This window comes from Mya arenaria, chromosome 12 (genome assembly GCF_026914265.1).
Source record: "Mya arenaria isolate MELC-2E11 chromosome 12, ASM2691426v1".
Lineage (NCBI taxonomy): Eukaryota > Metazoa > Mollusca > Bivalvia > Myida > Myidae > Mya > Mya arenaria.
Genome location: NC_069133.1, coordinates 7,220,553 through 7,231,760, shown reverse-complemented (window position 1 = coordinate 7,231,760; position 11,208 = coordinate 7,220,553).

Genomic DNA, 11,208 nt, shown 5'->3' with positions numbered 1-11,208 from the left:
ATATAAGATGTATACGTCACTTCCAAGTAGGTGGTGTGATGATGGTGGTGGAACTAATCACATCCAGTGATAGCTCTACTGTAAGAAATGGGGCAAGAAATTTGTTATAGCTTTGGTGTCGTCGGAGGCATAATTGTACTAAAATCCTTAATATTTGCTAGAATTTTAAAACTAAGATATTCAAATGAAATTTCGGACGCATTTTTCTATAAACTTGTAAGGAAGGTGCATAACTCTGGCTTTAATTATTATTCAGTGATTCCCCTTGTCCGAATAAAGGAACAAGACCAGGCGGATGTTGGTGTTCGCTCCTTGGCGCTCTTGCTCGTGTCTGTTAAGTGTCTTTGTAAGTGTATACGATAAAACTCATCGGTTAAATAAATGAACAGAGCATAACATTAGCAATCTCAAACGTAACATACACTTTATTGAACAAATAACTTTAAAAAAAATAATCTTGCAATTGTGTCTTTAAAAGATTCATGAATTATCAATGATTAATCACTGATTGTCAATTGATATATATAGCGACCTCTGGATTTCGTCCGTTCACCATGTGGTGTTTATCTTCTGTAAGACAATGTACTCCTCCATGCTGTTGCCCCTCCTTGTATGGGGATAATAACATTGTAATACCGCCATCATAAGAGAATCCAAACTATTATAACAAGAGCGTTGAGTCCTTCTGTACCGTTGTCGAGATCACCTTGCATTCACGTACAAAGCAGTCCATTGTTACACAGCTTCATTTCCAAGACTGATGTAAAGCTTAGAACGGTTCAGTTAAATCTTATCAAGTGTTCGTAGAATTCCAAGCGGTTTTCGTCACACTGAAGCCACAAATGTACAACAAGCCACTTTCTCATTTTACTGCTTTGTTTTGACATGTTTACAGCAAATTTCCGGACGACAGAAGCACTCCCTCACCCTGTTGTAGAGAACCCCGCTCCTCAAGCTAACAACTTGGTCAACCCCTAAAGCGTCCTGCCATAGAATTTCCGTTACCCCTTGTTTTAGGATCCGCGCCAGGTACGGGTTTTTGCTTGACACAAATACCATCTTCGTATAACCATTTGAGTCACTTGCCCGTAGTTTTGTCATACGAAATCCATAGCCTTTTGCGTTCCACATCATTCGTTTGTTTATTTCCAAGTGTGGCAGGTTTGTGTCATAAAGAGATAATAATCACCCCATTAGCTTTCTCATCAGTTTCGAAATGATATGCTCTCGTGTTTTCTGGATATTTCATATTCCTTATTAAAGATGCATGGGATAATTTTGACCCTGAGCCTCTTTGGTTTGATTTTGTCACTTGAAGCAATGAAACGACAATTTCAACTGTTAATTCGCACGTTTTAAACCGTAATAATGAGTAGAAAACCACATCATTATTCAAAAGGTTTCATGGCTTGTATGTTCTGAATAGTTGCTTATTGTTTACGATAGCATAAATTACACTGTCAGCTGATAAAAGGTAGACTAATTAAAATCATCGAGGAGTAACAAAATACATTTATCAACATCATCAAACGAATTGCATTGGTGATTTTTAAAACGAGAAGTATTTAATTCAAAGTTGCCCAGATGTGAGCCATTTGTGACTTTGCCCGTCGCTTCAATCCATCTATATAATGATATAACACCATGCGGTAGTTATCATCATACTGAATGTTAGCACTTACTAGAAGTTCTAGTTTAGGATATACTTTTAAAATGGTTCAAATGCTGATTGAACGTGAAATCATGTGTAACAGTAGTATCGAAGCAAAAATCATCTCACAAGTCCATCTATCAAATGCAGCTATAGGATTTTTATCAGTATACATATATATTGCTATGTATGCATGCATATTTTATTTATATATATCCGTATAAAAATATAAAGCAATGGAGAGAAGTAACACACATCTAAATTATGCACATCGGGTGATTCTACATGTAAGGAAGGAATCCCCATTCGTTTTATTTGTTTTGGTCTTGCTTAAATATTCATAAGGCATGACACTTGTGGGATTGTTTGGCACTTGTATCTTGGCTATTAGGGTTAAACAGATTGTGCTGTATTAAATATAGTATTGACGTGGAATTCGATTCTTCCTTTATTGTCATACAATTAAACAGGTCAATGTCGCTCCTAATTAGTTGTAGCTCAACATATTTTCGCTCGACTATTCGAAGAATATAGAGTTATACTACTCAACCTAGCGTCGGCGTCGGCTTCACATCCATGTATTGCATTTAAACGTTCGATATGTGTTCCCAACTATCCAACCTGAGATGACAATAGTTTGAAAATAATGCAAATTATGGCCCTTTATCATTCAACAAAAAGTCTGATAAAGGCTTTGCAGGTTAGTACAAAATAGATTTATATCTCAGCAATGGCTTGAAATATTGCATTTAAACTTTATACAACGGTTCTCAACCATCCGACCTATACTTGAATTGCTATAATTATATTTTGAATATATTGCAAATAATGGCTGTTAATCTGATCATGACTTAGAAATGTTTTACATGTGATATAAATTTTATCCCGTGTCTTATTCGACTTAAAATTCTGGTTAGGATTTTGCATGTAAGCACATATAAGTAAATTACTCTGCAACCATTCTATACAATCCAGTATGATAACTCTGTATGGCATATTAAAGTTATCGAATTTCGTTTCCGCCGTGAATGATGAAGCTTGCCGGTTCATTTGAAGATTTACTTCTAGAAAACAAAGCTGATATGTTTTTTACAAACAGACTTAAATATCTTATATCAGAAAATTGAAAGCATATATTTAACATTTATTTTTTCTATAAATTTTAGGAGCGAGCGCAAACATATTAAAATACTTTTATGCATTTCGGAAAAAACAAAGGTGCGCTTATTCCGGCGAACAACTGATCAAATTTTGTGGCCTAAATAATAATATTATTTTATAAGTATGCAACATTTTATAATTAGGGCGATGACACTGAGTGCTCAGGCCTAAATGGTTTTTTTTTAATATGATCTATATTGATTTACATTATATTGTTGACATTAATCTAAGATACTCTTGGTTTAAAGATATACAGTGAAATGCTATTTGGAAGTTAATCGAATAAAATTATTTAAGTTCATGAACTTACGCATGTCAAATATCTACCTTTTCTAATTAAGTACGTCTGTTTTGACAGATTGCAAAGCATGACATCAATTTAATCAAAAAAGCTTTTTAGAAGAAAAATAAAACAGAATTGCAAATAATTTCAAAGTCAAAGTGTGAAAGGACCGTAATTGATATTACCACGATTTAACATGACACTCATTTGTTTATATTAATGATATCGATGCTCAAAGAAATAAATTGATTGAGCACGTCTTTGTGTTCACGCTATGTGGTCCACAAAACCAGTATAACTTATCTTTATTATGAAGATATGGCAAGTTGATGTAAATCTGTGTGGTCATGTCCATGTACAACACTTAAAAACAGGACTTGCAAGCGACACAGATAACGAAAAAGCCTTGATGTTTTGTCTAAAAAAAATGAGCTTAAAATGAATAATAACTTGGTGCAAGAAGTATACTGGTTATGCTACTTGCCATTTGGAAGAAAATGAGCACCGTATGTACACGTTTCATGGGAACATCTTAAATAGGTTTAAAGTAAAAAAAACTTCCCCGAAATTTTCGCACAATTTATCAGACGACGGCACCAAAATAAGAAATATCTGCTTCATTGCTTGTTGCTTTGAGTTTAAGAGAAGAAGTGTGTGGATGTGCTGATTAATTACCGATGCCATCGGCGATGGGGTGTCAGTTCATTTACAAGACAGCAATGGTGGCATCCACTGGACAGCAGGCCGTGCACAATACACACTTAGCCATCAAACGCAAACCAAAATCAGACACACTCCACTTAACTCCAGAAATGTAAGTTACCGTTTTATGTCCATTTATAGGAGTAGGATTATAATGGTTGAAAATGTTTATGGTTAAAGTTATGTATTAGTAGTATTAACGTGATAAGCAGTTTGGCAGGGTTTGAAGGGGATCTGTTTGTGCTAGAATTTCAACTAAACTGTTTTTGTTAAAAGAGATTAGTTTTCTATACAAAAAGTAGTTTTCACATCTTTCACATCTATCCTTTGGTTAACTGATTCTTTTTAAACAGTTTAATATTGCTGCCCCTAGGTAGTGACAAGTGCATATTCAGATTGATTATTTGTCACAAAACTATTTCAGTCACTCAGACAAACTACTGGTAAATTGAAATAGATGAGTTACATGAACATAGACTAATTGAATGCGAACCGTTCTGCACAAGAATGCTGACACACTGTATTTTAAAGTATTTAGTAATTAATTAAATGTGTTTAAAGATGCATTTACCTTCGCCCGTGACAGCCTTATCATTTGCATATTTAAACAATTTGAGTTTTACAGAAAATAACGTTAATTTTGTTTCATAATGTAGATATTAAAATGATTTACCTCCAAAACAGAAATAATATTTGAGAATTCAATCTGAATGTTTTAAAATGGGATTTTTTTGCATTAAAATATATGTATACATGTGGATAATGAAGTATCTTTCGGTTCCTTTCTTAAACCAGCCAGATCCGCACATGCATTACAAATTGATGGCCTTTGAAAATGCTGCAGATCTTCAAAAGTATTTTCTAAGTACTTTGTACCGAGAGTTGTTGTGTATTATTGTAGTAGTTCTTTCCCTTTGAGGAGACAACTTCCTTTCCTTTTTTGCTTCGGAAAACATATTATTCCTTCCGTTTAAGAGTGAGTTCAGTATATTACACAAAAAATCATAGGCCCTCGTGGGCTTCATAACTCCATATGTTATGTTTTTGACGTATTGACTTCAAACTTCATACTCATATATTGACTGTAATGAGGAGAAGTGCTGTTCAAAAGTAACTTTATTTTGTAAATGATATGTTGAGAGTAATTTCTCTTTGAATATTTCTATTTTTGCTTGACGTTTCTCCATATCTCCATATGTTTTTGAGGTTTTTACTTCAAACTGTTTACACATATGGACTGTGTTGAGGAGATGTGCTGTACAAAAAATCATTATTTGGTGTTTGGTTTTTTAAGAGCTACCGTTCGTTGATTATTGGTATAGTTATTCTTTTTCTTTCTCTCTAATACTTTATATGCTTTGTGCTATTAACTTCAACGGTACAAAATAATTTTTCCTTTTTTCTACATAAACCTCTTGAAACTTATACTGGATACATGACCTATAATCATCATGTTATTAATACAGCAACTGTCAACTTACAGTCAACTCATTAAAAAAACAACAGTTGTAAGCTTTGTAAAACTAAAAAGAAAATTGTATGCCTTATTTCACAGATGTTATAGTCCTTATATTTAAAAATCTAAACTTAGGTCCATGAGCTTAATTAATTTGATTTCACCAACATAGGAAATGGACCAAGCATTTTGTTTATAGACTTCTTGTCATCGGAGGCATTTTTGTGTACTAAAATCCTTAACATTTGCCAGAACTTTATAACTAAGCTATTGAAATGAAATTTGGGACGCTTGTTGCTAGAAACTTGTATGACAAGGTGCATAACTCTAGCTTATATTGTTATTCACTAATTCCCCTTGTCCGAATAAAGAAACAAGATCAGACGGGTGTTGATGTTCGCTCCTTGGCGCTCTTTGTTTTTGTCTGTAAAGTATCTGTGTAAGTGTATACAATATAAGTCATTGGTTAAAAGAATGAACAGAGCACTACCTTAGCAATCTCATGTGTAACATACACTTTTTGTATTGTGTTAGTTGATCAAAGTAATAATAAAACAATACGGTTACACAAATTAACCAAAAGAAAAGCATTATTAATTTGTTCCTTTATTGAACAAATAACTTGTAATATGTCTTGCAATGGTGTCTTTGCTGTATGATGAATTAGCAATGGTTTATAAGTGATTGTCAATTGATATATACATGTACATATATAGCGGCCTCTGGATTTCGTCCTTCATCATATGGTGTTTCTCTTCTATAAGACTAGACACACCACCGTGCTGTTGCCCCTCCTTGTATTGGGAGAATTACATGGTAATACCGCCATCATAAGAGAATCCAAACTATTAAAACACGAGCCTTTCAAATTAGTCCCTCTCTGCCGTTGTCGACATCACCGTGCTTTCACGGACAAGCAGTCCATTGTTACACAACTTCCGTTTTAAGACTGATGTAAAGCTGTGAACGGGTTAGTTAAACTCCATCAAGTGCTCGTAAATGGATGTGATACCAAAAATAGATAAAATCGTCTTATGATCGTAAATAATGTATGCTATCTTCTTTCACGTGACGATGCAAAAATTGTCGACGCTGCTTATTTTTTTAAACACTCGACATGCTGTAATTACAGCATTCTCTAAAGAATCCCAAGCGGTTTTCGTCAACATGAAGCCACAAATGTACAACAACGCAGTATCTCAGTTTACTGCTTTGTTTTGAAATGCTCACAGCAAATTTCCGGACGACAGAAGCACTCCCTCACCCTGTTGTAGAGAACTCCGCTCCTCATGCTAACAACTTGGTCAACCCCTAAAGCGTCCTGCCATAGAATTTCCGTTACACCTTGTTTTAGGATCCGCGCAAGGTACGGGTTTTTGCTTGACACAAAAACCATCTTCATGTTACCGACTGAGTCACTAGCCCGTACTTTCGCAATACGAAATCCACAGCCTCCTGCGTGCCACATTATTTGGTTGTTTATTTCCAAGTGTGGCAGGTTTGTGTCAGGTTAAGAGATAATGATCACTCCATTAGCTTTCTCATCAGTTTCCAAATTTCCGTGTTTTCTGGATAATTTGTAGTCCTTCTTAGATATGCATAACATGATTTTAACCCTGAGCCTCTTGGTTTTATTTTGTCACTTAAAGCAATAAAACTACAATTTCAACTGTAAAATTGCATCTTTTTAAACCATAACAATGAGTTGAAAACCACATCATTACTCAGAAGGTTTCATGGCTTGTATGTTCTGTATAATTGGTAATTGTTTACGATATTATAAATTACATTGTCAGCTGATAAAAGTAGATAAATTATCACCATTGAGGAATGACAAAACACATTTATCAACATCATAAAATAAGCTGCATTGATGATTGTTAAAACGAGAAATATTGAATTCAAAGTTGCCCAGATGTGAGCCATTTGTGACTTCGGCCGTCGCTTCCATCCATCTTCATCATGATATAACACCTTGTTGTAGTTATCATGATACAATATGTCAGCACTTACTAGTAGTCAACGTATAGGATGTACTTTGAAAAAGGTTTTAAACTCAGATATGTGTCACAGTAATATTTCAGCAAAATGTTCATCTATCAAATGTAATTATGGAATTTTCATCAATTTATTATAGTCAAATGTATTGCCGTGTATGCATGCGTATTATATTTATATATATCAGTCTATAAGGAGCATACGTATGAATTGTGTAACTGCACGGCGGGGAATCCACGTGACCAAACTGTTGGTACCAGATCAAAATTGCGTCGCCAGAAGGCTCAATTCGAAAAGAAAGTCAAGGTAATACATACTCATATAGGTGTAGTAGTTTATTGATATTAGCATAGCCTATCATATGCTACTAACATAGCGCTTACAAGCATATCCATGTTTTTCAGGAAACTTTTACCGTATTCGAGAACTCTTCTGCAATGTTTCAAATATGTACGAAATCCATATGTACGACAGGCTAATTATCACTTTGGCTAGCATTTAGCGGAAAATGAGGGAAATCTGGAAAACACCCATAACACACTTAGTTTTGTTTAAATATAAAGCGTATATCATTTGAAGTAAGACTATTTAAATGATTAAAAAAGTTATGAGAACGAAGAACACGATAGGTTGCAGCCTTGATTTTAAAAGTGATAGGTTGAAGTTTCTTAGATAGGTTGCTTTCTTGACTGATAAAACATATGACTTATTATTTAGTGTTAAAGCCACTAATATATACGTTTTCATTAAACTTTTAAACTGATATTTCGTTATAAATATTATTGTTATTTACATGTTTAAGACAGCTTTTTAAAACGTTTATTATTTATTTGAATGTCCTTCAGGATCATTAGATATGTTTCAATAACATATGAAAAAGCATTTCCTGTGGTGCACATATCATTACTGTCAATGAAATCATTCAAGTATATCGAGACTGCTTTTCTATACTCTGAAATTGTTTGCTTACAAATTGACCACCAGTAATGATTTACATTTTGATTCAAATTGATAGCATGTATAAAACGTTTACAGTTTAATTGTTAAGCCGTTGTCTATGATGAAATCTACCTACACGTACCAATACACTTTTATGTTATCACGTGTCACTCGATGTTTTGCTAACACTCGAAATATCATAAGGTATGACGTTTTCATTTTACAGAACAATGACACGAACAAAGAGTCGTCTTCCCTTCAAACCCTAAACGAAATGAAAACAGCCATCCAACAGTAATGTCATCAATAATACAAAACGAAAGTTTTCACTGACACCAATGAAGTCACATTTTAAGTCGTCATTATACCGTAACTGATTTCCACCTGCAAAATAGATCTAAACTGAAAGGTTCCGGATCCTTGTTTTCTACTCAAAGAAACGCATTTCAAAAGTGTTCTCGAAAACGTTAAAAGTTTCCAGGAAACATGGAAATGCTTATAAACACTACGTCGTTGGCATATGATTGGCGCTAAGTTTAAATTTCAAGAAACTATTATAACTATATGTATTACCTTGATTTTCGCCTTTCGCCTTCTGACAACGCCATTTTGAACCATTTGATCACGTGGATTCCGTATACATGAAGAGATTCTGCATGTAAGGAAGGAATCCCCATTCGATTGAATGGTTTTGTATCTTGCTTAAATATTCAAACAGCATTACACGTGAATAATTGTTTTGCACTTGTCTCTTAGTTATTAGGGTTAAACAGATTGTGATGTATTCAATTGACGTGGTATTCGATTCCTTTATTTTCCTTCGATATAACTGGTCAATTTCGCTTCTAGTTGGTTTAAGCTCACCCGTTTTAAGCTCGACTTTTCTTTCGGAGAATAAGGAGAGCTATACTACTCACATTAGCGTCGGCGTCACACCTTGTTTTAGGTTTTGCATGCAAGTACATTCAAGTCAATATCTCAGCAAATACATCCTGTATTGCATTGAAACGTTAGATACATGTTCCCAACTACTATCCTACCTATTTAATTGAGTGTTAGAAATATTAATTTGAAACAAAAATGAAAACTAAGGCCCTCTATCATTGAACTAAAAAATTCTGGTTAAGGTTTTGAAGGTAAGTACACATAGGTTAAAATCGCAGAAATTACTTGATGTATTGCATTGAAACTTTATACAACGGTACTTAACCATCCGACCTACTTAAATTGCGAAGCAAAATAACTATATTTTGCATATAATGCAAAAAATAATGGCTGTTTAATATTTGACTTTAAAATTTTGTAAAAGGTTTTGCATGTTACTACACTTAAGTCAATTTCTCAGCAAATGCATGATGTGATTGTATTGATACTTTCTACAAGGGTTCCTATCATCCAACCGTCTTAAGAAATCAAGTAAGATAACTCTTTTGTGCATCTGATCTAAATTTTGCCTCATTCTTATTCGACTTTAAAAATCCGGTTAAGGTTTTGAATGTCAGCACATATAAGACAATAACTCTGCAACTACTTTATGTATTTCATTAAAACTTGATACAATCAAGTATTATAACTTTATATAATGCAAATGCTACTCCTTTATATTTTACTGGTTAAGATTTTGCATGTTATCTAATTTAACACTGATCCATGCAAGTTTCACACAAAACGTTGCAGTCCTTAAACTTAAAGCTTCACTCTCACAGAAATAACGTTTTGACAACTGTTTTTATTGATTGTCTTGGAACTAGCCATTTTATTCAAAAATATATGGTAACCAGTCATATAAGTCTGCTGATAAAACTCAGATCGCAATTTTTTTAGCTTAACACATTAATTTTCGAACGGGAATATGAAAATCTGCGATCTGATCTTTTGTCAGCAGTGTTTTATCAACGATTTGCAGATATGTACGCACACAATTTGCTCATTCAAAGACAACAAAAAGAGTTGTGAAAACGGTAAATCTGTGAGAGTGCAGCTTTAAAAGCGGCGGACTTGTCGAGTCTATGTGACAGCTCATGTTCGATATGTCGCGATGAATTTGGATAGCCTTGGTCAAAACGAAAAAAAGGGTTCAAGAAGTTCAAATGCAATTTTATTCATTTGTTGCCAGATGTAATTCGCAAATATAAAGCAAGAACTAAGTATCCGAAAGCCAGGACTGCATTGATCAGTCAGCCGTTATTCTTGTCTTACTTTGCGGAATATTTGAAGTTGATTTGGAACTAAACTTTAAAATAGTAATGTACATTTGTTTTTACATGTAATTGTATGCTTATTGATCTGAAAATAAGTGCATTAACGCTTAATCAATTTCCTTCGTTGGCACAGAGGTGACATGAGTATGCTGTTATGATCTCGTGCGCATGATATGATTAAGTCGTGCGCACGAGTTACTATGTCTCGAACATGATATACTATGTCTTGCGCATGAGTTACTAAGTCGTGCGCACGACATAATTCGTCAATCAGAATACACTTTAACATTCAGGTATGTAAAGAGTATTGTGATTGGCTAATTATGTCATGTTTGTAAATGCGAGGTTATCAGTCACAGCTCTTAATTACATGCGATCAGTGCTAAGTCTTTTGAGATGAAAGAAACGTGAACTCTCTTACATTTTTGCACAGTTATGTATAGTATATATTTAACACTTTTACAGACGTCTATAACTTTAAATCGTGGACAACTGTATTTTATTTTCAGCTGCCACAAGGTTCGTCAGCTCTCCCGGACCAGTATTTCAAAGGCGGAGTCAATGCTGTACTTGATCGTCTGCCCTCGTAGCTTCCACCGCCGGGAATGGACATGTTCGTGTCCCACGGATTCTCCCTCATTTTCACAGTGGTTTGGAACCTCACCGGGTCGGTACACGGAAATATAGGAACGGAGTGAAGAACGGCTCTGCTTAGCTTTACGCAAAACTTATATAATGCTAAATGTCAGGTACAAAAGAATGCATGATGGAATGAGAAAGTACAGTAATACCTCCATCCATAGATGGATCTTCCGTG